General features: G+C 48.0%; 1 long non-coding RNA gene across 1 annotated transcript; it reads right to left on the reverse strand.

The window, feature by feature from the left end:
• Positions 1–2597: 2597 nt before the first annotated feature.
• Positions 2598–6204, reverse strand: LOC136551790 (uncharacterized). Its single transcript, XR_010782671.1, has 5 exons — positions 5385–6204; positions 5104–5264; positions 4845–4986; positions 4461–4528; positions 2598–2906 (listed from the first exon to the last, which is right to left on the reverse strand). It is a non-coding gene; the product is annotated as an uncharacterized lncRNA (long non-coding RNA).
• Between the last annotated feature and the right edge of the window lie 612 nt (positions 6205–6816).

Consider the following 6816-nt stretch of genomic DNA (forward strand, 5'->3'; position numbering starts at 1 on the left):
CAGTGGCGCGTGAGCAGCACCCGCTGTAGCCGGTCGGACCGTCGTTCGCCCTAGGAGAAAGAGAGAGTGAGGGAGAGGAGCTAAGAGAGATGGAGAAAGAGAGGACTGTGGTTACTTGGAAGAGATGCGTGCTCGCCGGATCTCGCTCGCCGCTGGTGGGGGACGCCCTGAGCGCTGCCGTTGCTTGCTGCCGAGGGTGAAAGAGAGAAAGAGGAGGGCGAGTGAGGGAGAGAGAATAGGGGGGTGTTTAGTTACCCCAAAATCCAAACTTTGGCACTATGCAAAAAGAAGATTTCCCGTCACATTAAACTTGCGGTACATGCATGGAGTACTAAATGTTGACGAAATCAAAAACTAATTACACAGTTTGGTTGTACTTTATGAGACGAACGTTTTGAGCCTAATTAGTCAACGATTGGACAATTATCACCAAATACAAACGAAATGCTACAGGGCGCTGCAGGGCGCTACAGTGATTTTGCCGCTACCGATTCCGGGCAACTAAACGAGGGCTAGGGCGAGTGAGGAGGTGGGCATCGGGTGAAGTGTGCGTCGTACAGCGTCGGGTGCGGAGGCGGCGTTGGGTGCGGCTAAAGGCACGGAGAGGGTGGGAGTTTGATTGGAGCAGTGAAAACCAAAGTGTTATATATATAGAAGCACGATATTGGGCCTCGCCTGGCCTGTTGTGCGTTGACCTTTTTTGGAGGCGGACCTTATAGTGTGTCCGTCTCAAAATAGATTTATGGAGGCGGACACCTTAAGACGGCCATCTCCAAAAATAGGTCATTTTTGGAGGCGGTTATCTTAAGGCGGCCGCTTCCGTAAATCGATTTATGGAGGCGGGTAAACATGACCGACTCCCAACATTTTATGAGGCGGTTGGATTTTGTGCCCGCCTCTGTTAATGTTTTGGCACCGTCTTCTAAAATCATTTGTGCAGTAGTAGTATTCATAATTGAATAAAATTAAAAGTATATTATTTTTTAACATGAAAAAGTACATAATAAGATACGTTATTTTTAATTCGATGAATGTATCCACGACAGCAGGGCTAGCTTAATTACTAAATTAGGCCTCTCTAAAGCAAATGCGGATTAGCTAGCTTTATTAACATTTGGGAAAAGGTCATGGGCGAGAGATCGATGCATGCATGCAGCTGTCAATGCGGACAACAACAGTACAGCTAGCTGTGCGCGCGCGGTGCTCCTTGATCCGCGCCGTGGGCGGCAGCGGTGCCTGCATCCGCGCCGGGCAGTCCCCGCTCGGGTTCCACCAGCTGGCCGCGGTAGACGCCCCTGGAGCGGCGACGGGCTGGCGGCGTCTTGGCTCCGTCTCCGAACGGCGCCGGACCAGCCCCAGACGGGCACACATCACGAGGTGGCACCGGATACGGCGATGACGGGCTGCCCATGGAGTCGGGTCCTCGTCCAGTCGTCCATGGCGTGGTGGTCGCGTGACCCGGCCTGATTTTTTATTTCGATTCAATTAGACGAAACGATGTGTGCTTGAGTGAATGGAAAGGGCGTTTTGGACATTTTGCGTATCTGAGATATTAGGCAAAGAAAGGACGTTTTGGACATTTTGCGCATCTAAGGATGGTGGGAGGCCTAACGGTGAAAGCTAACAAATTGGACGGAAAGGCCACAGAATAAACAAAAATAATTTTGAGGGTAGATAAACGTTTTGGACATTTTGCGCATCTAAGGATGGTGGGAGGCCTAACGGTGAAAGCTAACAAATTGGACGGAAAGGCCACAGAATAAACAAAAATAATTTTGAGGCTGGATAAGTTCGAAGAAGAAAAGGTCACACAAGAAAGAGATAATTTTTTAAAGGCCACGCAAGTAATTCTTCCAAAAAAACACTTTGATAGCCTCCTGAGCCAAAGCGCGGAAAGAAGCCTTACCGAGTAGGCCCTTGTCCGGGCCTAGCCCATTTGGGTGTGTATAGTTTTCTGATCAACTTCTAGCCTGGCTAGAACAAGGAGAAGCCTTACCGAGTATGCCCTCGTCTAGGCTTAGCTCATTTGGGTGTCTTTGGTTTCTTGACCAACTTCTAGCCTGGCTAGAATTTTAGCCTGCTCCCACCAAGCTCACCCCTGTTTGTTTGGTTGTCTATACTATGTTAGCCTATCTAGCCCTAGGGTTTGTTTTGATATAGTCATCTCTTCTCTGAATTGGTGAGATTACCCCTTTGAGGTATTTTGTCGAAATGATGTATATGGGATGCAGTCCACTCCAATACAATCGTACATGTCGCAGAGGGAACGAAATGGATCCTGGCCTAGAGGCAAAGGTAACTTGGGATTGGGTATTTGCAGTTTGTGGTGAAGATTCAATCTTTGAATCCAGGGACTAAAATTTAGTAGATATCAAATCGAATATTTAGATACTAATTATAAAGACTCAACATGAGCCTCTAATTAAGCTTAATAGATTTGTCTCGTAAATTAATCTCAATCTATGCAATTAGTTTTATAATTACTCTGCGTTTAATATTTCAAATTAGTGTCAAACATCCAATATGACATGAACTAAATTTTAGTAGGGGAACCCAACATGAACCACGTGGCAAATGCCTTGCCGCGGCGCTAGGCACAAATAACTGGTAATCTTGGAAGAATGGACAGATTCATTCATTATTATTGTCTAAAAGGAGCATCAGAACAACAAACACAAAAATATACATTCTGTAATCGCCTATGAAAAGATTATCTATAGTAGGTACAACCTGAGCCCTATTCTTTCTGTTTGAAGTAGGTGAAACATCAGAATTCACAGCCCACTATGATAATATACAACATGGGCCTCACCACTCTTTGCTTGTACGAAAAAGATCTGCGAGAAGAAGGGGAAGGTATCACAGTGTTGAACAGATAATAGTGTCTTTGCTTGTACGAAAAAGATCTGCGAGAAAAAGGGGAAGGTATCACAGTGTTGAACAGATAATAGTGAGTTCACTGAGTAACTACGAAACATGCCATTGCATAGAGGTTTAGATGGGTTCAGACCTCATATTGCATAGAAGCAAGAACTAAACAGGAAGGTTCTGTGAACTGTAAAGCAACAATGTATCATTTATATACCTTATTAGACGGTCCCTTTCAATGAGAATAGAGGTTTCATGGACTTATGGTGCTAGCAGCTGTAAAAGCTTGTTGTGACACTATTTACGTAGGCAAGCTAATTTGTGTTTCTTTGTTTCAATTAGCAGAACCATTTAAGTATGGTATGTAGAGGAGGTGGCGCATATCAGTGTTCATTGTCAGGTGCTTTAGTACAAAGCATTATCGAAACTTCATGTGCTCCACATAACACTGAAGCATAGTTCCGCTAGGCGCTCGCCTAGGCGCGACTAGGCGCGACTAGGCTCTAGTCGGAGGGTGTCCGCCTCGCCTATGGGGGTAGGCGGACCCCTAGGCGGCGGCGGTGGTGGTGGAGGAGCGTCTGGCGGAGGTCGTCGGTGGGGGAGGAGGAGCTGCGAGCGGCGGCGGGCGCTCGCGCGGGCTTGCGCGGGCGGCGGTGGTGGTGGAGGAGCGCCTGGCGGAGGTCGTCGGTGGGGGAGGAGGAGCTGCGAGCGGCGGCGGGCGCTCGCGCGGGCTTGCGCGGGCGGCGGCGGGCGCGTGCGCGGGCGGCGGGCGCTCGCGCGGGCTTGCGCGGGCGGCAGGCGCTCGGGTGGGCGCAGGCGCGGGCGGCGGCGGTGTGGGAGGAGGCGTGGAGAAGGTGCGCTGGGCCGTTTTTAACGGTGGATAAGTTGGGTTGGGCCGTTTTTATGGGCCTTTCTTCTCTTTTCTCCCTGTTCCATGACCATTGGTCTTCTATTTTTTCTTTTCTTTTAAGTACTTAAGTATGTATTAATAAATTTAAGTATGTATTGGAAAACGCCTAGGAAAACGCCTAGGAACGCCTAGGCGCGATTAATCCCGCCTAGGCGCTAGGCTGAGGGTCAGCGCCTAGATTCCGCCTAGCGCCTAGCTGAACTTTGCACTGAAGACAGCATTGCAGGTCAAATGCAAAGTATTCATAGCTTGAAGACTAAATGTAACCAAGTTACCATCATGCATAAATAATAATTAGGTAATTTGGATGCCTCAATCTCATCGGTTAGAGTGGTTGCATTAGGAAAAAAAATTATACAGTTTGTACTGAACTACTGATGCAATGAGATGAAGAGCTTTTTTTTCTGTACGGAAGCATAATGAACCTGGAGATGATATGGATTGTTTCACTCAAGATGGCAATGGTTGTCTTAGTTGAGTTGTCAGCTACTCCAGCCCCAATAGCCATGTAAAGAACTAAAATACATAGGTATACTACACCTTTGAACAATATGTAATTTACTAATTGGGCCACTTAAAAATTGTGCCATAGTATAGTTTTGTATAAGATTCGTTGAATTTATAAAATAGAGTGGAATTGGTGACATCACAGGATCATATCACTTCAATGAAGTAGGTCTACCTTTTTAAGAGCATATGTTGTGGTGGTACAATTCCATTTTCTTCAAATTTGAGATAGAAGCCTTCCTACTACACAATAAAAGTAGAGGTAATAATCTGATCAGCTGCCAAAAATAATTTAGTCGTACAACATGAACAATGCTCCATATTTCAACATGAAACTGTTTCTCTTCTATATTAGCACAACATTCAGAAGGTCCAGTTTGGTGCTGAAAGAGCTGAACTCAACATTCAGACAGGCATGAAGCTATTTCTCTAGTCACTGAGTTTTAATAGTTTGAAACAATTAGAATGTACTGTAAAGATTTCTGTTTTTTTTATTCTGAAATTTGAACATTGAAGCGAAGCAACAGAGGTGCACTATTTAAATTGTAGAATGAAATACCTGCTGATCTGTCAGGCAACAAGGACATAGAATGAAGCCATAGAACTGCTATAGTAAAAGGGAGCCCATTTGGTAACAATTAGTGACAGGAATAGCAATACAAATGCAGTAGTAACGCAAGCCCAACGCCGTTCTCAAGACTCTGCGTCAGTATATAAAACAACAACAAATGATTTAGAGAGAATAGTAATCGACGCTCTTAGTTTATCACTGAAAACTGAAAAGGAAAAAGGAATTGATTTGGTGAACAAATCCTTACCTTCCTGAATGGAAAGAGTGAACCTAGCAAGTTTCTTATCAGGCAATTTCACATCACCATATTTGTTGTCATAAGGCTAAATTTACAGCAGTCCATATCCCATCTTGAAGACCCTGCCGGTCACCCGCTTTACAGTGGCATAAATCCATATTGAGGGATTCCTGAAAAGGTGAACTGCCTCAGTTTTCGGAACAGTAAGAATGGCTACATTTACATGCAAAAGAGGACATGAAAACAGGAAGTTCGACTATTAAGCAAATTCTGCATCCGATTAGGATCACCTTGTTGAGTACACTGAGCACATAGGGCTGCAACTCTTTTGTCCTATAGGCACCAACACCAAGATTGAGGTTCGGGTCATTTTTATCCCCTTTTAAAGCCTGTAAAACCCCAAGATTTGGGGCTGGAGGAGCCATTGGCACTCCTTGAAATCGAGGAACAGGTTCCAATGCAAGTTGTTAGGAATCGATTCATTACAGGTACAACAAAAACTGTAAAAAAAAGCACTGGGACGAGGAGGGAGAGGGAGAGGAAAGGGAGCCGGACAGAGGCGGCAAAGACGAGGGGAGGTGCACCGTTAGCGGTGTTGCCGGTCGACACCAGGGCCGGTCGCCGAGTACAGGCACCGTTGGGGAGAGGAAGAGGTGGTGCGCCTTCGCCACCTGGGCAAACTGCAAGCAAGGCCGACCGCGGAGCGTATCCACGAGTGCTAGAGAGGGAGAGGCGACGCGCCGAACAGTTCCGCCAGCAGGGCCAGCCAGCGAGCAAATCCGACGTCAGCCCACCCGGGGCAGCCGCCGAGGCGGCGCGCCGAGCAAGTTGACGACCAGGGACGGCCATGGAGCACACCAGGACTGGGGACAGGAAGAGGCGACGAAGAAGGGGCCTAGGCAGGGGTTGGCACGCGCCATCAGAGGCCGGCGGCGCAGGCCGAGGCGCCGCGTCGATGGGAGGAGAGCAGCCGCTGTGGAGGGCGCGTAGGGGATACGGAGGCAGGTGCAACAACCGGTGGGGGAGGGGAAGCGTCGGGAGGAGGGGAAGCGTCGGGAAGGGGAAAGAAGCTTCGAGCGAGCAGCGGGAGCGGCGCGGTGGAGGAAGGCTGAAGGGATACGGCGTCGGGGGTGCGGGCGGGGCTTTTCTGAAAGGTTCCTGCGGCTGCTGCTGTGGTGGCCGTCGATCGTGAATCGAAGGGATAATAAGGGGCGACGTGGCTGCGTGTGGAATCAGAAAATGTAGTGTAGGAATAGGGGTAAAATAAAATAATGGTAGATACTTAAAAGAGGTTTTGAGTTACATGTTGTAAGGGCAAACTACTGGAAGAAGGAAAATACGGTAGGAAGAGCCGGAAGAACAGGCAGGAATGGCGCGATGGCCGGATTTACTCAGAAACAAAGTATAGTTTTGTGTTTTTCATCCCTGTCCTCCCCTCTGTCCTCACTGCTACTTAATACATTTGTTAAGCTTACCACATTGGGCCAACAATTCTTGTATTGGGTCGGCGCATTCTCTTGGGCCGATCAGCCCGAGCAGCCTCCTCTTCAGCTTCCGGCGCGTCGTCCTCAGCCAGTCACCGGCACAGGAAGTCAGAACCAGCATGTCCCCATGCTGGTGCTCGCGGAAACTGTTGGTGAAGTTGCTCGAGCGGCTCCCAAGTAGACAGCTCCGGAGGTGAATGTGACCACTGGATAAGACCTTGTGCTACAAGGTGAGGCC

Source organism: Miscanthus floridulus, chromosome 4, assembly GCF_019320115.1.
Source record: "Miscanthus floridulus cultivar M001 chromosome 4, ASM1932011v1, whole genome shotgun sequence".
Taxonomy (NCBI): domain Eukaryota; kingdom Viridiplantae; phylum Streptophyta; class Magnoliopsida; order Poales; family Poaceae; genus Miscanthus; species Miscanthus floridulus.